Source organism: Tupaia chinensis, unplaced genomic scaffold (genome assembly GCF_000334495.1).
Source record: "Tupaia chinensis unplaced genomic scaffold, TupChi_1.0 Scaffold000018_1, whole genome shotgun sequence".
NCBI lineage: Eukaryota > Metazoa > Chordata > Mammalia > Scandentia > Tupaiidae > Tupaia > Tupaia belangeri.
This window is the reverse complement of record NW_006159448.1, coordinates 1,257,833-1,281,066: the sequence shown is the minus strand read 5'-3', so window position 1 is coordinate 1,281,066 and position 23,234 is coordinate 1,257,833. Positions and strand designations below refer to the sequence as shown.

The 23,234-nt window shown below is 37.3% G+C and overlaps 1 protein-coding gene across 1 annotated transcript in view; it reads right to left on the bottom strand.

Moving 5' to 3' along the window:
- The window catches only part of MAP2 (microtubule associated protein 2), a 349,368-nt gene that overhangs the window by 245,615 nt on the left and 80,519 nt on the right, over positions 1 to 23,234 (bottom strand). The window contains exon 2 of the mRNA XM_014586193.2: positions 8,832 to 8,881. The gene's annotated coding sequence lies outside the window, so the exon portion shown is untranslated. The remainder of the gene's footprint in view (positions 1 to 8,831; positions 8,882 to 23,234) is intronic.

The window sequence follows — 23,234 nt, the reverse complement described above, 5'->3', positions numbered from 1 at the left end:
TATATATATATAAACTTGCCAGACAGCACTGTGCTCACCAGAAAGAGACAGAGAGAGAAAGGGAGAAAGCAACCCCCATGGGGCATGGTCATGCCACAATGCCATCTCATTTCTCCTTTCTTTTGGCATTTAGGGCATGCATCACACACACCTGGATGGCAGATATTTCAAGTTGTTGGATCCAGGACTCAAACTGTAGGGTCATCCATGTGGGATCCAGCTTCTTTAACCACCAAGTCATGGAACTGGCCACACAAGTAATGGTTTTCTGTTCTAAGATGAATAACTGAAGAAGCTTAACAAGTCTTAGGTCGATTTAGAGACACTCAGAAATAAGAAAGTATATTCCTTTTTAATTATATGAAGTTTTACTTATTACTTTGCAATAAGTAAAACATAAAAGATTTATAAATGGCCCAGCCCTATAGAACAGTGGTTAAGTGCTGGTCATAAGAATCCAGATCCTGCAAGGTCAATCTGGGTTTGAATCCTACCCTGGCCACTTGAAAAGTACAGTGGGTGAGCATGCACATGCTCAGGGGCCTGACAAGATGGAGAAATGGAAGGGGAAAAAAAGGATTGCAGGGATCAGAAATCACGGGGGGAGTCCTCTCTTTTACTCTCTTTCTCTCTCTCATGTATGCACGTGTGTACACAGATATGCTCTGCAGTAAAAAATAAAGAATTGTGAGAAGAATGGACTGCTTACATAATAAAAAAAATGCACTTCTTTTGTGTTAAAATCCTTCAAAATGCCCTAATTAGGTGTAAGGCCCACATTTAAGTCATAATGTTCTTCAATAATATAAATGATCTTCAAAATATCAGCTGTGCTATTCTTTAGAATGGCATTCTCTCTTTCAGAAGCGTTTAGTAAAAGAATAAAGATTAACTGGACAGTGAATTAAACTCACTGTGTTGCTTTCTTAAGTATGGGGTTTATATGAAAACATATCCAAGGGATTGTCTATGGTAGCCATTTAATACTACCTTTAGTTAAGACAAACAGAATGAGCTAGAATATTTTCTCACATGGAAATAAACAGATCAGATACTTGTTATTTAAGACACTTCCAGCGGGTAGTACTTTTATATTTGTCTTCTGTGGCATCAACCAGTCTCTTTCCTGATATGTCAAGATTCTGTCAACATGAAGAAACAATTCTAGAAATGTATTCCAGAGGGTCTTTCTTAGGTCATATGAGAGATGAGAAATGAGGTAAGTTTCTGCCACCCTCGATGTAGCCCCCACTCCCTTTCCAAAGCATGTCCTAATTCCTTGCTTGCAATGTTTTTGAGAGGAAAGGGTTACTTTTCATAAAAAAGGATAAAATATATAGTCACAATGCTTCAGATTTAAGAAAACTGCACAAGCCAATGCAAATTCTCTTGGGGCTAACTGGTCTTTCCAGTATGAAATGTGATTCTAGCAGTTTTGTATCTATCTTTAAAGTGGCAAAGAAATAATCACACATTCTACAAATGCTTCAGAATCTTGATGTCATTTTAAGTAGTAAATCAATCCAATAATTAGTATCCTAGATATGATTTCTCCAAGAAAAAATTACAATACATTCAATCAAATGTGGAAATAAAATAGACTAACCCAACAATCACCTTTCTCATACCCTTATTTTTCTAAAATCCTCCCAATTAAACCTATTATTACTGGATCACCAGGTGGCGTGGTATTTAAGGAGCTGGACACAGCTGAATGCAGTTTGAGTCCTAAGCCTGGCAGCTGACTCTCTCACTCTCCCTCTCTGTCTCTCTCTGGTCAAACTGAAGAATGATTCATAATTTTTAAAAAAAGTTTAAAAAACTATTATTACTGCTTCAAATGTCTTTTGGTGGTAATTGTTTAAAGTTTCTAATTTTCCTTAATGTTTTCATCACCAAGAAGAGAATGGTTACTATAACATATATACACATATATGTAGCTTTATAGCGAGTCTACAAATAGGTAATAAAATTGTTCACTGTTTGAACCTTTTTTTGAGAGTTTTGTTTTTTGTTTTTGTTTTTTTTTGCTACTAGGGTGCATGTGCTCACTAGAGAGACAGGAAGTGAGATCCCCAGGGGGATGGCCACGCTGCAATTCCTTCTCCTCCATCCTCCTCTCAGGATTTTTGGGCACATATGCACACAAGTCCAAAGTGAGTTTCAAGCCACTGGATCTGGGACTCAAACCATAGTCAGCCACATGGGAGTCCAACAACATAACCATTAAACCATGTGCTGGTCCCTGTTGTTTGAATCTTTATAATTTATTACCTAAGGATTTCCTAGGTATTCACTTCCTTCAAGGTCCTTTGGAAAAGGAAGAAGAAAGCTAAAGGCCCCAATTCTCCTCAAAGAGCCTGTGGGCTCCCAGGAGAGATGGACATATCCAGAAATAATCATAACAGAAAGAAGCATGAACATTTGCTAAAAAAGAAGTGTGAAGTAACATGAAGGAAGAAGGAGAAATACAGCTTCTCCCACAAGTGGTGCTGGAAAGCTGGCTCAGTAGATGCCCACAAAGTTGTCTTGACTCTGGAAAGCTCCATACACTGAAGCTTAACAGTAAGTCATCAAAACTTTAAAAGTATCCACTCTCCTCACTCCCAATTAAAATGGGTATTAGCATTTTCTACACTGCTTTTTTTTATTTTAAATTGTACAATATGCTGCTTGGTTTGTTTTTGTTTGTTTGTTTGCTTGCTATAGGACATGCGTGCTCACCACAGAGAGACACAAGGAAAGACAGGGAGAGAGGGAAAGTGGGAAATCATCCCTCAAGGGGATTGCTATACCACAATCCCTTCTCCTCTTGGGATTTTGGGCATGCATACACATACTCCAGACATGATTTTAAAACTGTCAGGTCCAGCACTTGAACCTCAGAGTCTGCCATGTGAGATCCAGCATCTTAACCTCCATCCCACATCTGCCCCCAATTTGATAATAATATCTTTAATAAAAGATAAACTATCACTGAGGAGAGTATAGAGAAGTTACTACTTGATCAATATAAAATATAATATAAAAAAATTACATGTATAACTTGTAGCTTCTTTCCTTTAAATATTTGGAGAATTTTCTAAAAATAATTTTTAAATCCTCAATAATTTTACCTGTTTTAAGAGAAAACACCAGAATTTACTGCTTATGTAAAATCTAGAAAAAGAAAATGCCTTTGATAGAGTTAAAACCAAACTAAAACCAAAAGGCCTTTGATAGAGTTAAACCAAAAAACCCACAGTGGATTGAAAGCTTCCTATTTTTAAATTTTCTTTATTCTTCATGGAGCATACACACAGATGTGGGAGGGAGAGAGAAAGAAGCAGCCTCCACAAGGTCTGGTCACACTGATCCTCTTTCTCTACTCCTCCAGCCAGTCAGATCCTGGCAGTCGCATGTGTGCCTGGCATGCTCAGGGTGACTGGGCCAGGGATTTACACCTTGGCTGCCATGTGGAGTCCAGCTTCTCTTGAGCAATGTCCACTCTTCTGTAGAGTCTACCCCGAAGTTTCCACTTCTAATATTCATAAGTAATTATTTCATTTATTCTTTTTTGTTTACTTTTGTTATAGAATATGTGCACTCACCAAAGAGAGACAGAGAGAGAGAGAGAGAGAATGAGAAATCATCACACTCAGGGTGGGATAGCCACTTTGCAATTCCTTCTCCACCAGTCTTATCTCAGGATTGTGGGCACACATGCACACATGCCTAGGGTGATTTTCAAGCCACTGGGTCTGGGACTGTAACTATGCAGGCAGCCATATGGGATCCAGTGCCTTAACCTCTATGCCACCAGCTGGCCCTCATTTATTTTATTTTTTTTACATGGTGTTCTGCTTTTTTTTTTTTTTTTTTTAAGAATTAAAATTTAAATGAAGTAATTTAAACTTAAAATTTAAGAATTAAATTTTAATTTTATTTATCATTATGATTATTTTAAAATTTGCTTCAGGGCATGAGCACTCCCCAGAGAGAGACAGAGAACGAAGAAAAGTGAGAAAGCAAGTGCCAGGTCTTGGATCTGAACCATGGTCGGCTACGTGGGAGTCCTTAACCATCACATCACCTAGGGGCCACCCAATTTAGTCTTTAAATGAAATCAAAGTTAGTTTGTTCCCATTTTACAGATAATAAAATCAGAGTGCATGACCAAGGAACACTGCAAGCAGCTCAGCAGTCTGGAAGCACAGAAGGCAGCAGAAGTCAGGGTCAGGGTTAACTAGTTAGGAGGAAGGCCCAGATCCAGCTAGAAAAGAAGCATCTGGAAGATGGATCAAAATCAGGGCTTTGGTAAATAATTTCAGAACATTATATTGATTCAATCACAGGGAATCATCTGTTTTAGGATCCTAGATGCCAAGAAATCATTAACTCATTTGATTCCACACACGTGTTTCAACCAGTACCATCGGGAATGTTTGATTTAGTTAACACAACAGCAAAGCCAGGGAAGACTGACAGCATGAGGAGCTCTTGTAAAACAGTATGTTCCTTCGCTCTAGGTATCAGCCCCAAGAACAGGCTCCCTTTCTGGGGGCAGGATAGAGTGGAGCTAGAGGTTGGGTCTTCAAGGAATATATATGATAAATACTGATTGCATCAAGGGAAGAAGAAAGAAAAATATTTTGTAGGATGGAAAAGAAATATGGGTAAAAGGTAGCAAGAGCTGTATATCATAATATTTTCTTTTAAAATTTCGGATTTGCACAAGGAGACTAAAATAATATTAGACATCATTTAGAAAACTATTTTTTAAATATTAGGAGAAATTCATAAAAATCTAAGCACTAGATCATAAGCAGTATGGCCTTTCACTTCTTCGATTTATGGAATAATCTTACATGTTTTCTTTTTGCAGCATTCCAAATGTTTCCACAAAAAAATATCGTGTTTCTTAACACAACTTGGGCAGTGTTTCTACTATTAAGTAAACTTCAGTACTTTATCAAAGACTATCTCCTACATCCATACCTCAGGATTCCAGTCTCTTTCTCAAGAAAAGCATTATTCATATAATATTATTATTCTCTGTCTTTATAACAGTAAAACTCATTCAGCTTCCGACTCTTCTAGTGCTTCAACAGCAGAGGATAAGTCTTCCCAATGACAGAGTAACAGAGCCAGTGAAATGAACATTACCTAGCAATCTATCCAAAAAGAAAATTATGTTGTTGAGGTTGCTATTTTTAATGACCCATCACTATTTCTCTGAATTGTTTAAACATAAGAAACAATTTTTTGTTTATCAAATACAGAGAAATTTATGAAACCTTAATTCTAATGCTGACACTTGTATTGTAAAACTTAAAACTCACATCCTACCAGTGAAGTGTACATTGGTATAATAATTCACAATGTACAAATCACCTTAAATATATTAATTTCTTAGGTTATATCATTCTACTTTTACAAACTGATATTACGTGCAATGTCAGAAGTGAAAGTAACGTTTTAGTAGAAAGGGATTCTTAGCAATGTTATTTATAATAGTGAGATACTGTAAATAGCCTGCATTCCCAGAAATCGATAAATAGTATAATAAACTATGAAGCATCCATAGAACAAAAATAACATGCAACTATCAAAAATCATATTTTCAAGTAACTAGGAGTTTCAAGATTCAACACTTAACTTTAATTTTGTGGAAACAAAGCATAACAAAAATTGAAGAGAAAAAACCATAAGCACTAATAATAGTAGATATTATTATTAATAATAAAGAAAAGTAATCAGAAAGATCAATACACATTTTTTTAAAAGACAAAAAGTGTGGTATAAAATGTTGTTAAAAATAAATGCTGAGGCCAGAAGGTGGAGTGCTGGTTAAGATTGCTGGACTCTCACATGACAGACTGTGGTTCGAGTCCCAGACCTGGCGGATTGCTTTCTCATTCTCTCTCTCTCTCTGGTCAAGTTAAAAAATAAGTAAATAAATAAATAAAGTTAAATAAAATAATTCTTTAAAAAAGATAAATAAATGCCAAGTTCACCTTTGTAGTTTTTGGACTTCACTTTGATTGTTTGTTTTTTTTTTAAAGAATGATTTATTTTATTTCATTTTCTTTTATTTTAATTTGACCAGAGAGAGAGAAGGAAAGTGAGAAAGCAAGCCATCAGATCTGGGACTCAAGTCATGGTCAGCTATGTGGAAGTCCAGTGCCTTAACCACTACACCACCTGCCAGCCCCTTGATTCCTTTTTATACTAACGTCATGGGGCTTAACATTTTTCCTGTCTAACTTAGCAATATTGTGTTTCATGTAATGTAAGATAAATCCATTATTATAAACCATTTACCATCAAGGAAGAAAAAAATACTGCCAATTTAACGATAACATCACTTAATTTTACATAATTTAATGTGCATCTTAGAACTGACCAAGTATTGAATGACATTTCTGATATCCTGTTTTACACATCTCTATCCATAGTTTGCCGTTATGTTGGAACACTTGTCATTTTGCTCAGCTAATATCTTTATGAAAAAAACAAGCCTTATCTGTGATAGAAATCATTTTTTCCTACACCAAAGGAACTTAGTTCTGGTTTAGAAAAAAAACAGTAAGTTTTATTGTGTATATTTTGTGTTGAGAATCCAGCCATTTTTGATGAGTTAATATTATTTCTAAAAGCTTTGCCATACCTCAGTGCTTTTATGAAATGTGATTCAGATAACTGATCAGCAAATTTAATTTAGCAATCTTTTCATTCTCAAGTGGAAAAGAAAACGATACCAGTTATACCAAAGCACATGAAGCCAAGTGGGAAGACTGGGGATAAGAGAGGCTTAACTACTCGTTAAATTTCTATGCACACTTTTTACATTTTAATTGGTATAATTTATTTGAAAATACATAAGTCATCCTGGCCATTCATACTTTGATTGAGCACACTCATTGTTCGAATATCCACAAAGGAAACCCCCCATGGAAGACAGAGGCCAGATTAAGATGGTTGTGCATTAGTTAGTTACTTTTTTATTTAATGAAATCTTACTTCTTTTTAGTTTTCTTTCTGTCCAAAAAGTGATCAGAGCAGGACGAATTTCCAATGCCATGTTCACCATATCAACCATAAAACAAAAAATCAAAAAAATTTACTTCTAATTAAAGTAAAACTTAATGATTCAAACTTTGTGCATTGAAAATATCCTTGATTCAAAAATGTATACTTTACAAAAAAATCTCATTTTATTTGTAGTTTTTGTTTGGCAGAGGCTAGGTTGGGACTAGCAGGCAGGAAAGAGTAAACAAAGGTTAAAAAGGCTTAAAAGCAATTACATTTTTAAATCTACACAAGTTTACACAGCACATATTACTTATGTGTGAACAAAAATGAAAGCCAGGTTGTGCGTCTTCAATAAATCTGACCCCAAGCTATGTTAACACACAAAATAATAGTTTATAGACAGACTTTAAATAATCATGTCTACACATTTCGCCTGTTTTATTAAGTTGCCAATTAGCAATACGCATGATTCTAACATATTCTATTTGTTTCATTCATTACAGGTTTCAGTGGTAGGAAAGCAGTTTGTGCTTGAAAACAGAAATAATGGGATCAGCAGTTAGTGTAATGGCTATGTAGCTGGACTCCCATGTAGTCAACCGCGATTCGAGTCCTGGACCCAGTGGCTTAAACTCATGCTGGGCGCGTGTGCGTGCATGCCCCAGATACCAAGAAGAGAATGGAGAAGGGATTGCGGCATGGCCATCATCCCTGGGGCGGGGGGTGATTTCTCGCTTTCTGTCTCTCTGGTTTTCTGGCGAGCACATGTTCCTATAGCAAAAACCTCTCCCAAAAAAGAAAAAAAAAAAAAAAAGAAATAATAGTCTTTCATTTGAGAGAAAGCAAGGGAGAGCGAGAGAGAGAGACAGAGAGAGTGTGTGGTGTATGTATTTGTGTCTGACTGTGTAATATATTGCAGTGAGGTCAAAACTGAGGCCAGAAAAGTACATATTTACCTTGTCTATTACACACTGCAGTTTGAAGAGTTGCATGTGGGCTTTAAAGGGGAAATTCCTGATTAGTGTAAATGTAAATGAAAAGCCAATGTTTTTCTTTGGGTTAATCATTAATGAAAAGCCTATACTAAAAGTTTAGCAACATCTGGCATTTTGATCTTTTATGAGCAAGTTTCCATTTCATTCAGCATTTAGTTTTCAATTTTATTTTTAAACTGAATATATGTTTAGAGAAGAAACACTGTTGAAGGGATAAATGAAATTCTAAGCCTATTGATATGAGGTAACTCTAAGGCTTTGTTGTTACTCTAAACTCAGTTAAGCAGTTTGGAGTCTACAACAAAAGCCAATTAATGAGAAAACAGAACAAAAGAAATAACATCTTAACACTCTATTAATTCATTGAAATGGGCAATTGCTAAGTGCTTTTTCAACTCTGTCCATATTAAGGGATGCATTCTCACTGGTTACCAAATTGTAGAAATCAAAAGTGTTTTACTGCAAATTCAGAAAGCGATCTACTTTTTGAAATATTAGCCAGCCTTCGAAAGAAGTCAATCTTCTAACATCCTTGTAATTAAATAAATAAACCAGTATTGGATATTTAATTTCATCAAAATGTATCTAGTTAGGTGAAATAAAAGCAACACTCAATACCGGAAGAAATTAAACTAAGTAAAGACAAACACTGCTCAGAGAAACATGTCTGCTAGAACATCAAGTCTGAAATACATCCAGTTTCTACTAAGTTTCAGTTTTTAACTCACTTTGTGAGACCATTCTGATCTAACTACTTAAAGAGCCAAATGCCTTTACTGTATTTCACACTTTATTACTGATCAATGTAAATACAGCACTGACCTTAATTCCAGCCAGCAGTCACAAGATATTTTGGATCAGATGAATAAAATCTGAAGAAAAAAGAGAAGAACACACAGTAAATTAAAGCAATCGAGACTTTCCTTTTACTAAAGAGGAAGGCAGAGTCAAGAGAAGTGACTTGTCCCTACCCCATGACAAATACTTACTGAAACATCCATTTATAACTGGTGCCCTGATCTTGGACTTCTCCACCTCCAGAACTATAAGAACTAAACTTGAGCTGTTTATAAGTTACCCTGTTTGTTATGACAGCTTGAACAGATTAAGATCCTTAACCTGATTTAATATCCATAAAACGCCTGTAGATTTTTTGTCTGGGATCAACAATCAACATAGATGTAACAAAGGTCAAATAAAATAATCCCAATGGCAACTGATTAATCTTTCCCTTGTTCTCTAACATCTAAGAATTGCCGTTAAAAATATGCTGAGAAGGGACCAGCAGTTAGCATAATGGCTATGTCACTGGACTCACATGTAGTCGACCATGGTTCGAGTCCCAGAACCAGTGGCTTAAACTCACACCGGACGCATGTGCCTGCATGCCCAAGATCCCTAGAGAAGAATGGAGGAGAAAGGATTGTGGTGTGGCCATACCACCTGGAGGGTGATTTCTTGATTTCTATCTCTCTGTCTCTCTCCGTCTTCCTGGCAAGCGCATGTGCCCTATAGCCAAAACCCGCATGGGGCCTGTAACAAAAACCCCCCCCCAAAAAAAAAAAAAAAAAAAAAAAAAAAAAAATGCTGAGAAGTAAATAAGCAGAAGAATGCTTTGTCAAATGAAAAGTACTGAGAAGGTAAAGAAAGGGCAAAAGCAAACCAAAATTTGTAATAAAAGTCAGCCTGTCCTCTAGATAGATAGTAATGAAAACAATTTCAAAATGACAGATTGAATTTTTTTATATATATAGTTCTTGTCATAGGGTCAGTGTGCTTGCTGGAGAGAGACAGAGAGAGATAGGGAGAGGGAAAGTGAGAAATCATCCCTTGGGGGATGGCCATGCCACAATCCCTTCTCTTCCATTCTCCCAAGATCTTGGACAAGCACATACAGGCCACCAGTTCGGGACTTGAACCACATTCAGTCATGTGGGAATCCAGAAATGTAACCATTATGCTGTCTGTCAGCCCTTCCATGAATTTTTAAAAGGATCCTGATACTATGAACAACAACAACAAATAAAATTAAATATAAAATAGTTGATTTTTTTAATCGTGAAGACAAGTGTCTAAGGAAAGTAAACTTTGTTCTATAAGAATGAATAGGTTGATACATACATGGAATTTTTTTTTTTAGAAAAAGAAATGATAGAACCAACAGGTGTCATAGTGGTTAAGATGTTGTACTCCCACATGGTCAATCAGTTTTGAGTCCTAGACCTGCAGGCTCACTTTCTCACTTTCTCTCTCTCTGGTGAGTGCATGTGCTCTAAAGCAAATTTAAAAAAATAATAATAAATACATAAGATTAAATAATTTTAAATAAAAAAAGGCATTAAAAAGAAATTATGTGAGGCATTCTTAGGGACTTTCAAGGCCTTTAGTATGTCTGTTACATTTCAAACGAACACCCAAACACCTATCATTATTTTACTTTGACACAAATATTCTTTTGCTATAAAGCTAACAGTGTCCCAACAGTGCTGTGGAGTCCCAGGGCATGAAATATATTTAATATATGGAGAAAAAAAAAGGCAATATCTGTTAAGTAGTACACAAACTACTAACTTGAAGTAGTTGGTGTTTTATTATTAGATCATACTGCATTCCTTTCAATGATGTCACAGCTTTGCAAAGTTGGGTTTTTGATAATATTTGTGATATAAAAGTGGATGTTGTATAAAAGCCAGTGTGGAATAAGAAATAAGTATGACACTGATCAATGTGGCTCCAAGGTTTGGTGTCTGGATGGTATTCCACAGATACATCCCATTAGTAAATAATGGGGATTTCTAAGTATAAAATAAATAAAAATGTTTTACATTCACTTTATATACCTTATATATTCAAAAATGCCAGTTGTTAGGACATAAATACTAACTAATTAAATAGAAGGTATATCTTTGGTCTATGGATGCCACAAACATAAAATTACTGAGATACTAAGAGGTGCCACAAACCAAGAACATTTGGATTATACTCTATTAGTGAATAATTTTTTTTTCTCTTTTCACATCTGCTCCACAGATTTAAAGAATGGAAAAAGCAGGAGAAACTAACTAACTAAATAGATAAATAAACAAATAAATAAATAAATAAAGGAGAGATAAAAAGAGAGGAAGAATAGTATGTTCCTAAGATAAGAGGAAAAATTTCTAGGCAAGGAGGAAGGACAGCAGTTCGACACACTAAGTGACTTTGTGTACAGGTGGCCGGGTGTATGGGTGGCTGAGTGGCTGAGTGCCTGTGTGCACATGTATGCTATTGTATGTGCCAAGGGTGGCTAAAATACTGGGTCATCAGGAAAGCCATGATATACTTTTATATGAAAATCCATCATGACTTTTTTGATTACCCAAGAGTACACATGAACACCAAGTGATGAAGACAATAAGTAGTGAGCACACTGCAAATATGCATTTTAAACATGTTGATTATTAATAATCATTCCCTAAAAACAAAGGAAGTATTAGAAGAGATTTTTATTCAGATCCAAGTATTCATCAGAAAAAAAAGTTGTAGTTACATAGCAATGTGGATGTACTTAATGACATAGAACTATACACTTAAAAAGTGTTCAAATGGGACAAGCAGATGCCATAATGGTTTTATCACTGGACTCCCACATGGCCAGCTGCGGTTAGAGTCCAGATCTGGTGACTTGAAACTCACACTATGCATGTGTCCATGTGAACCCAAGATTCCAGGAGGAACATGGAGGAGAAGGGATTGCGATGTGGCCATCCCCCTCGAGGGTGATTTCTCATTTTTCCTTTCACTGTCTCTGTCTCTGTCTCTCTCTTTCTCTCTCTGGTGAGCACATGTGCCCTGTGGCAAAAAAAAAAAAAAAAAGAAAACTAAAAATTGGTTCAAATGGCAAAATTTTTACATATATTTGAACACACACACAAGTGGTGATTTAGCTTAAGATCCCGTATGGTGTCTAGCTCAATAAATTGAGTGCATCTTAAATGATGAATCAGTGGATAAAGACTGCTACTTAACAAGTCAAATGGTTTAAAGAGAAAGTGGTTCACTAGGTGCCTAGAGTGAAGAAAAGTCTACATAGAACTGCCCTCTTGTTTGTGTACAAATTTTAAACCTCAATTTTTATTTGATTACAGCCCCTTCTCACTAACAGCTCTTTGGCATATTACATCAACATCCTAATCTCTTTTGATATTATTTCAAATAGATTGAATTTTATCTCTTCTATATGCAATACGAAATAAACACTTTATCTGTAAAACCAAAATATTGTGAAACTTTTCAAAAGTCAAATTCTTTGATACAATAACCAGATTTTTTTTATATGTCCCATAATGTGTCTGGGAAGACATTCCAACTTGCCTCCCTCCTTGTCGCACCCCTCACCAGCAACACCACTTCCACTTTGTTCACTGCTAAACAAACAAACAAACTTGCTTATTTTCTTTCTGATATGAGTAAAATATCAACTGTATTTAAAATACTGATTCTGTTTTAGCTATGTAAACCCTGTCTTCGAGCATGTACTTAACAAGGTCAGCACACAAAAGAATATCAATAGACACTGTTCATTGAATGAGGGTGATTAGTATTGCATTTTCCTGATTGGCTATGGTTCCAGTGTATCTCTTTAAAATTCATGTGCTGAGATTTGATTTCTCCCGTGATGGGATTAAGAAAGTGAAAATTTAATCCCACTATGGTGTTAGAAGGTATGGTCTTTTGGAGGTGATTACAAAATTGTGTTATCAGGGTATGGTCCCTTTGATTGAATCCTGATGGACCTATAAAGGGAAAAATAGTACTGACACAGACATTAAGCCAGGAAAGCTCTTGCCATGTGATGCCCTGTGCTGCCTCAGGACTCGGCAGATTCCCCATGAGTCTGACTCCAAACCTCCTAAACTGTTAGCTAAGTAAATACCTATTCTTACAAACTACCCAGTGTGCTATTCAGTTGCTAGTGACAGAAAGGCAGGCTAAAACATGATACTTTGCTGTTTTAAAAAAACAGTTGAAGATTCCCATCTTAGTGGAAATAAGAAAAATAAATAAATAAATAAAAACAAAAAACAAACAAGTCGCTCATGCAAACTTAACCTTCAAGTGAAAGAACAGTATCTTCAATTAATAAGGTTTGGAAAAATGGATATCCACATGCAAAATAATGAAATGTGACCCTTATTTTACACCGACACAAAAAATTAGCTTAAAATTTGAAGACTTAAACATAAGACCTGAAACCATAAGTCTTCTAGAAATTTATTGCTAGAACAGAGAGTTAAGCTCCTTGACATTGATCTTGACAATAATTTTTTTATATGACACCAAAAGCACAAGTAACAAAAGCAGAAGTAAACAAATAGGACTACATCAAACTGCCCAGCAAAAGAAACAATTAACAAAATTAAAAAGAAAACTACAGAATGTGATAAAATATTTGCCAACTATATATCTCACAAGGGCTTAATATTCGAAATATATAAGGAACCCACATAACTCAGTAGCAAAAATTGCAACTCATCAGCCAAAAACCCAGCAAACGAAAAGAATCAAGCTGATTTTTAAAAATGTGAAGGTCATGAATAGACATTTTTTTCCACAGAAGACAGAGAAATGGCCAAGAAGCATATAAAAAGGTTGTCCAAGTCTGTAATCATTAGGGAAATAAAAATCAAAACTGCCTGGATTGATATTACATTATACTTGTTAGGATAGCTAACATTAAAAAGATAAAAGATAACAAGTTTTAGTGAGAAGTGGAGAAAACACAACCCTGTAAATATGGGGGCCAGCAGGTGGCATGGTGGTTGGGGGCACTGGACTCCCAAATGGCCAACTATGGTTCAAGTCCCAGACCTCGTGGCTTGCTTTCATCTTTCTCTCTCTCTCTCTCTCTCTCTCTCTCTCTCTCTCTCATATAAATAAATAACGTTAAATAAAATGATTCTTTAAAAAATGTAAATATGTGAGGAGATAACAGGTTACTTTGCTTCACAGTAGTAATCATTTTGCTACATACATGTAAATCAAAACATAATGTTGAGCTTGCATCAGTGATCTAAGCAGCTAGGGTGCCCTGGTAGTAACTATGTGAGGGGCATAGGTTTGATTCCCAGTCTAATATTTTAAAGGTTAGGTGTAGTGTCCAGTGCCTTTAATTCTTGTGACACGGAAAACTGAGGCAGGAAGAACATTACCTAAAGGCTGGCCTGGTCAATAAATCAAGATCCTGTCTAAAAAGAGCCAGGGATGGTGGCACAGGCCCTATAGCTTGTAGTCCTTGAGGAAGCTGAAGCAGGAAGATCATGATGGTGAGACCCTGTCTTAAACTGAACGAAACAAAACAAGAAATGTAATATTGTACATTTAAAATTATGCAATTTTTATTAAAAAAAAAAAAAAAACTTTAATGGCAACAAAGTTCTGAGGAAGAAAATTACCTGGTGAACTCAGGGTGTCATGTGGTTTTTGTCTGTGTTTGCTTTTCTTATCTTAAGGAGAGCATTCCCCTTTGCAGTGCCAAGAGCAGTTGCTTTGCAAATAAATCCATGGATTTATTATCATCATTATTATTATTATTCAACCTAGTTATTGAGCAAATAGACACAGAATAGTGATGATATATGCTGCCCTAAAGGCTCAGTCCTCACTGTGAACATCTGCCATTTCAAACACACAGGTCAAGACATTTTGTGTAGTATTTTGCTCAACATGCCTTAAGCATAACTCAAATGAAATTTTTTTTCAATAAGATTCAGCATCTGCTTCTAGACAGCTTAATGTATCAGATACTAGAAGCACCACTTCTCCATTCTCTGCCTATGTAGTAGCCTCAATCAAAAGGTAGAAGAAATATCAGAAAATAATCTGGAGAGTTAATTGCTAAAGCTTCTCCTATCTCTTTTTCCAAAAAGAAACTATTTCAACCTACATATTATTAAAAAAATATAGTGATAATAAAATAACATTATAACATCTTTGTCAAATTTAAGTATACCTGTTTATACTTCACAAGGAAATCCAGAAAGTACAAGATATATTTTAGCAATTGGATTGATTATCAAGGTCAATTGTTAATTTGAAACCACTTTTCACATTGCTTTCTATGTTGCTTCTTTGTTATAGTTGAGTTTAAGTTCACAGGTACTGTTAGTACTTGAGTAATAAAAATGTTACTACTTGAGTTACAATTTATAGAAAGGAATGTTGAGAATATTGAGGTTACAAGGTATTAATTGAAGTGCTTTTTATTTGTTTATAATTATTTTATGTCTAAGGTGTAGAGTAGTTTTTTGTTGTTGTTGTTTTCTTTCTTTCCGTGCCAGAGGGTACACGTACTTGCCAGAGACAGAAAGAGAGGGAGACAGAGAAAGCACCGCCAATGGGGCATGCTCATGCAGCAATCCTTTGCCCTTATTTTGTCCTTCCTGTCAGGATTTGGGACAGCTGCCACATGCACCTTGCATTTGTTTTGAGCCATCAGGACTGGAATTTGTTCTTTTACTTTTTTTTTTTTTTTTTTTTTTTTTAGTGATAGGTCTTTGCTACAGGGCGCATGTGCTCACCAGAAAGACAGAGAGAGATGTGACCATTCTACAATCCCTTCTCCTCCATTCTCCTCTTGGGATCCTGGGCATACATGCACACGTGCCTGGCATGAGTTTAAGCCACCAGGTCCGGTACTTGAGCCACGGTCGACTACATGGGAGTCCAGCAACATAGCCATTACACCATCTGCTGGTCCCACAGGACTGGAATTTGAATCATGGTTTGCCATGTGAAGTCCAGCTCCTTCAACCACTGTGCTATGGGGCCAGCTCCCAGCTTTAGTTTTTGTATAAGCATTATGAGGACCTAATGTTCTTTGCTGTTAAAGAGTTCACTGAGAATCTAGTAGGGTAGGGTTGGATGTGACAAAGCCAAAAGACAAAAAACTAAGACACAAAATTGAGTATGTCTTTTGTCACAAAAGAAACACCAATGAAGAGCAATGGGAGATCAAAGGAGAGAAAAAACAAATCCTGTTAAATAGGTAAGCATTCATAGAGGAAGTTAAATTTGAATCAGCCCTTGAAGGAGGCAAAGGATGCTAGTAAGTGGAGTTGAATAGGAAAGAGACCAATTCAAACTAGGGACATTGCAGAAACACAGTAACAAGCATCCAGGAGGTGCTTGTAAAAACATGTATGGTTCTCCTTAGCTGGCATGTAACACACAAAAGCAGCAGTAATTTTGTGAAAAGTTAGGGTAGGTCTACATAGGAAATAATGACCTTGAGGAGGCTATATAATTAAATATATATGATTTTGTAAGCTATCCGGAACCACTGAAGGTTTAGAGAACGATATAATTAGGAAATGTACTCTGGCCACATTTTGTAGATTGAGTCAGAGATGGCGTGATTAAAGGAGAATAGCCCATTTAGGTGGCTCCTTCCGAAGTTCAAGTGAATGAGCCAAGTCAGGCAGAGACAGTGTCGCTGAAAAAGATAAATACGCTCCAGCCGAGGCACAGGTATGCAGCTTGGCCTGAATAATAAAATGCCATAGTCTGGGTGGCTTACACAATATGAATTTATTTGCTCACATTTCTGGGAGCCAGACATCTGAGATCAGGGGCCAGCCCAGTCAGGTTCTAAAGGCGGGTGGTGGGGGCATCTTCCTAGCTTCCAGAAAGATCCTCAAATGGAGGAGGAAGAGAAAGACATAGCAGGTGCAGGGCAGTGGGGGTGGGGGTGGGATGGGGAGTACTTTTGTTCTTTCTCCTCTTTTTTTTTTTTTTGTAAGAGAGATTTTTGCTTTAGGGCGTGTATGCTACCAGAGAAACAGAAAGCGAGAAGTTACCCCCCAGGGAGGATGGCCACACGACAATACCTTCTCCTCCATTCTCCTCAGGATTTTGGGCATGCACACACACACGCACCTGACAGAATTTTAAGTCACCAGGTCCAGGACTTGAACTGCAGTCAACTACATGGGAGTCCAGAGATGTAGCCATTATGGCACCTGCTGGTGCTTTCTTTCACCTCTTTCTCTTCTCCTAAAGACACCAATCCTAATAGATTAATGCTCCGTACTTATAACCTCATGTAACCTTAATTACATCCAAAGAGCCCTATCCTATTTCTATATATACTTGAACTGAGGGGTTAGGACTTCAACATATGAATGTGGTATGGGACACGATTCATTCTTTTTTTCAGAAGTATTTTTTTTCTTTTCTTTTCTTTTCCCCCTTAGGGTACATGCTCTAGCCAGAAAAAGAGAGAGAGATAAACATAGTGAGAAGAAAAGTGAGAAATTACCCTCCAGAGGTAATCCCCTCTCCATTCTCTTCTCAGGATCTTGGGCACATATACATAGGAATACGGCTTGACTCAAGCCACTGGGTCTGGGACTCGAACCACAGCTAGTCATGTGGGAGTCCAGAAACATAACCACTACACCATCTGCTGGTCTCAGGCACAATTCATTCTTAAGAGTATATATAACCTCAGGAACCAGCAGTTAGTGTAATGGCTATGTCGCTGGACTCCCACGTAGTCGACCGCGGTTCGTGTCCCAGACCCGGTGGCTTAAAACTCACGCCGGGCGCGTGTGCGTGCGTGCCCAAGATCCCGAGAGGAGAATGGAGGAGAAGGGATTGCGGCGTGACCATCCCCCCTGGGGGGTGATTTCTCGCTTTCTGTCTCTATGTCTCTCTCTGTCTGTCTGGCGAGCGCACGCGCCCTACAGTGAAAATCTCTCCAAAAAAAAAAAAAAGAGTATATATAACCTGCACCATTTCGGGGCTGATTAGACATGAAAGGCAAGAGACATAGAAAGGGAGCCAAGAGAATTCTGAATGTATGGGACAGACTCCCAGATAAATGATGACATTCTTAGAAACAGCAAAGACTAAAGAAAGATCAGGTTGCTTTGTCAAGAGTAGACAACGATGGACGTTTTAAAGACACATTAAGTTTGAGTTTCTGTCAGGATAACTAAAGGAAGATATTCATAGGACAACTGAACTATTCATGGAGGGTATGCTTTTATGTAATATGCAGAAGTGTAGTATCCCATTTAATATTAAAACAAAACAAAAATTATATCATGTAGCAATACAATTAGACTATAATATATCAGGGTAGGATCAAGAGTGTGCATTCAAAATCATAAAATTAGGTTGTCTACCCAGGCCACAGTACTGTCAATTTTAATCATGCTTCAGCTTGGCATGTAGATATAACATTAATAGACTACTGTTTGAGTGTAAGTCCATATTGTTCTTAATGCCATCCTCTGCCTACCCAGACTGTGGGCTGCTCTCAGTCAGTGACCCAGCCAATCCACGTTTGTAATCCCGAGCACTTAGTGTGGTATATGACACCAAGTCAGGGATCTATAAATGTGGAATGAGTCACTCCCTGGAAAAGAGGCTGAGTCATGGGCACTCCAGCTAATTGCACCTCTAGACCTTGCATTATTCATATAAAACCACATCGTAGGAGGCTAGGCACTAGGTATCACTCTTAATAGCATGTTCCATACTCTGATAATACTTGCTGGAGCTGCTGTAACAAAGGCTAGAAATAAAAGTTAAGACTAATGAAGACGAGTTATGTACTGGGAAACTGGACCTAATTCACCCATTTACCGTGACGATGCTGAAGGGGAAAATAAAAGAAGACTTCCAGTGATGTGGCATGGCAACCAGAAGTAATGATGAGTACTCATTTAAAGGGAAGAACTTTCAAATGCCTAAATCATGGAATTTTTTGTTTTTGTTTTTGTTTTTTTGGAGGGGCATGCATGCACACATGCCCGGCATGATTTTCAAGTTGACAGGTCTGGGACTCAAACTGCAGTCAGTCATATATGAGTCCCTGGGACTCAACCTGCAGTCAGCCATGTTATGAGTCCAGCACCTTAACCACCACACCACCTACTAGCCCCATAGAATTTGTTTTGAAAGTGGAGTGTCACAGGAAATAAGAACTGAACATTTCATATAACCCAGGCACTGTACAAAGCATGTCATATGTCTTATTGATTTAATCATTGTGGGACCAAACACAATAGATATTATCATCACAGGAGAAAACTAAGTTTACGAAGATTAAGTTTCCATGAGGCCAGCTTGTGGCCTGGCAGTCCTGCCACATTCTGTGATGCTGACCCAGTGAGAAGGTCCTGGGTTTGCATCATGTGGTCTCCCTGTATATGCCAGACACATATGTGTGGCTGTGATCATGGCTGGCTGAAACTGGGTATAAACCACTCCATAAAGACACTGTGGGGGGCCAGCAGGTGGCATGTTGGTTGACCTCAGTTTGAGTCCTAGACCCTGGTGACTTGCCTTTTCACTTTCTCTCTCTATCCCTCTCTTTCTGGTGAGCATGCATAGCAAATTAAAAAATAATAATAATGATAAATAAAATGAAATAAATAATTCTGAAAAAAAAGGCACTGTCGAGGGTGACTCTCTTTCAAAAAACTAACTGAACAAAAAAAGGAGTAAATATTTAGTGCTTACAGGAAGATGGATTTCTAATTAACACATACTATATCAATGTCTTTAATTCAGGCAAAGAAATCAAAACAAAAATCAGAGACAAGAGGTGCTGGAAGGTGATGTGGAGGTTAAAGGCACTGGACTCCCACATGGCTGACCACAGACCAAGTCCAGACCTGGCAGCTTGCTTTATTACTTTCTCTCTATCTCTATCTCTCTATCTCTCTCTGGTCAAATTTAAATAAATAAATAAGTACAGTTAAAATAATTCTTTTTAAAAAAAAATCAGAGACAAGATAAAATATTAGGTCAGTGGAAAAGTCATAATGTATTTGCCTGTGTTTTTCTATGCAAAGATGTGTCATGACTTTTCTAATGATGCAATGCATACATATATGTGGGTATATGGCCAGGATATATACATTTTTTTATTTTTAAGCTTAAGAGACTGACGAATTTTCCTAAATGTATGATTCCTCAAGGAATTATGGCATATTCAGGTTTAGGCAGGAATAATAAGGGTAAACATGCTTTGAAAGAACTATGAGAAAATAAGTAACATATTTTTAAAATGTCAAGACCCCAGTCTTGGGTAGTTCCTTCTCTAAATAATTTTAGTTGGACAAAGATTTTGAAAGATAGCAGAATTTATTTTTTCTGAGCTTTTTATTATTATTATTTTAATTTGCCAGAAGACACATGTCCTGGCCAGAGACAAAGAGAGTGAGAAAGCACCCCTAACCCCATAGAGAATGGTCCTGCTACAATCCCTTCTCTATTTTTCTCTCCTTTTGAGATTTTTGGGCATATCCATACATGTGCCTGGCATGTCTTCCAAGCCCCCAAGTCCAGGACTTAATCCATGCAGTCATGTGGGATTCAGCTCCTTTAATCATGAACCCATGGACTTGCTTGGCATTATTTATTTATTTGCTTATTTATTTATTTATTTTTAAATAGATTTTTTCCTATAGGGTACATGTTCTCCCCAGAGAGGCAGAGATAAAAAGCAAGAAATCACCCCGCCCCCGGGGGACAGCTATGATGCAATCTCTTCTCCATTCTCCTCTTGGGATCTTGGGCATGCATGCACACATACTTAGCATGAGCTTTAAGTCACTGGGTCTGGTACTTGAACCATGGTTGACCACATGAGAGTCTAGCAACGTAACCATTACATCATCTGCTGCCCCCCCACCCAAGTATTTATTTTTTAAAGAAGTATTTGTTGACCTTGCCTCAAAGATCTATGTCTAAAAGACCTTACATATTTTCACTCAAGGTCCTTTCATTTTTCCTTCTTTTTAGCTTTTATGTTATCAGTGTTATTTCTTACATATTTAGTGAGCATAAAAATAGTTTTAAAAGCCTGTTCAAGGTTAACCTGTTCACTGAAAAACAGCATAAGAAGTATAAGGTATTTGAGAGTTAAAATACATCTTGAACAACATTGTATTTATTTAGAGAAAAGGTCACAATGTGGAGTGATGAACCTGGAAAAGCCGATAAGCTTATTTTTAGCAGTATGAAATCTTATCTTCTTACTCAAATCAATAAAGTCTAAGGTTTTCTTTGAAATGGTTTTATAGTAAAGTGAATGCATTATTAATTATTGTCAAAAATCTTTAATGGAACATCTTTCCATTGATACTTGGACTTACAACTGCGTTTGTAAGGATGCAGGATATACGTAAGGCACACAGTATGTTCCCGTGTCTCACGTCAGGATGCATCTGAAGATGAACGCTGCCATCTAGTTCTTCTCCAGCTCAGAAAGTGAATGTTCTCCTAGGTCTACAAAAGGTCATTTGGTCTTTTGAGTGGACCTTGAATTTCAGAAGAATGTACAGCTACAGACAATCCTTAAACAATAAAGTAAATCTGCTTCCCAAAGCTCTAATTTCCTGAAAATTCTAGTAAGGCACTAACAAGCCAAATTGGAGCATTCCACACATTCCTGGACCCATTTCTCTGAGCCAGAGGCTTTCTCTTTTTTTGTGTGAGTCCAGATATATTTAACTCCTACATCTTGTATGTTGCTGTTATAATTAAATTCCAGCAGAAGTTATTTTAAAAATTGCAAGCCCCATCAGTAGTATGAAAAGATTGGTTTCAGAACCATTTATTATAAACAACATTTCCATCCCTTTTAATACTCCTGATGCATTTTATGTTACATAGAAGAGGCTAAAAAAGAGATTGGAATTTTAATGGAATCTATAATTATAAAGGGATATCCTTTATCAGAAACAAATGTACTCACAGCAAAAGATAGGGTTTTCTGGAATCAGCAGATGGCATAATGGTTACATCGCTGGACTCTCACATAGTTAATGGCGGTTCAAGTCCTGAACCCGATGACTTAAAACTAACTGTGTGTGTGTGTGTGTGTGTGTGTGTGTGTGTGTGTGTGTCCGAAGTCCTGAGAGAGAAATGGAGGAGAGGGGATTGCAGTATGGCCATCTTCCCTGGGGGATGATTTCTCACTTTTTGTCTCTCTGGCAAATGCACCCACCATATAACAAAAATCTCCGTCTCTAACAAAAAAAAAAAAGATAAGGTTTCTTATAAGCATTAACAAAGGAAGCAGATATGCTTTTCCAACATGTTAAATATTAAGTACTTTCTCAGATTCTATTATGCCTCAACTATTAATCAGGGTTAGTGCTTTAATCCCCCCCAAGTAGTAGTAGACCCAAAAACATTATAGTTGAATTAAAATAGCCTAAATCAATCGCACATTTACCTCAATTCCCGTGTAGGCAGTTCTATATTCATATGTTTTTCCAAACATGTATTTTCAACTATAGAAAAAATATTATAAATGGCAGTTAAACTTCTACTCTGGTCTATTTCATCTTTAATATAACTGAAGTAGTGCTGAACAGTTAAACAGAATGTTTACAGCCTGATTGTGAACCAAGACACATCTTCATTATTTTACTGTAAGGATATTTTCCCAAGCAAATGAACTACACTGGAAAGTTAGTTTCTTGCTTTTTGAATTAACAGTTTTTTAAAATATTTGCTTCTTGGCTAGGAAAGCACTTTTTTAGGGACTGGAATATAGTGATGGTAAATAAATTATCAACAAGGTCCCTGCCCTGTTGGGGCTTACATTCCAGTATTGGAACACAAATACTTAAGAATGATGATTGTGAGACCAGCAGATGGCATAATGGTAATGTGACTAGACTCCCACATAATCAACCGTGGTTCAAGTCCCAGACCCAGTGGTTTAAAATCTCATGCTGGGTGCATGTGCATGTGTGCCAGAAATCCCAAAAGGAGAATGGGGGATAAGAGATCACATCGTGGCCATCCCCCCAGGGGGATTTCTCACTTTCTGTCTCTCTTTCTCTTTCTCTTCTGCAAGCAGACCTCCAATATTCTTAACAATAACAACAAAAAAGAATGATGATTGCTGTGAAGAAAATTAAGCAGGGTAGGGTAAGAGAATGAATAGAGAAATTGGAGATTTTTCCACCCTCATTATAAGCAGCAAGAAAGAAGTAGAAACTGTAATGATATCAACCACAGTCAGAAAGCTAGACCCTCACCTGCTGTCTTAAAAACAGGGTCACATTCCCGGGGACCCCGCGCCAAGCGAGCGAGGCGGCGGCGGGCGGAGTAGGCCCTGCGCCGGCCCACCCGGCCCAGCTGCGGCCCCCGCCACCCCCGGACCGCGCCAAGCAAGGTGGCCGGAGGCCGGACCCCCACCCAGGGGTCTGCGCA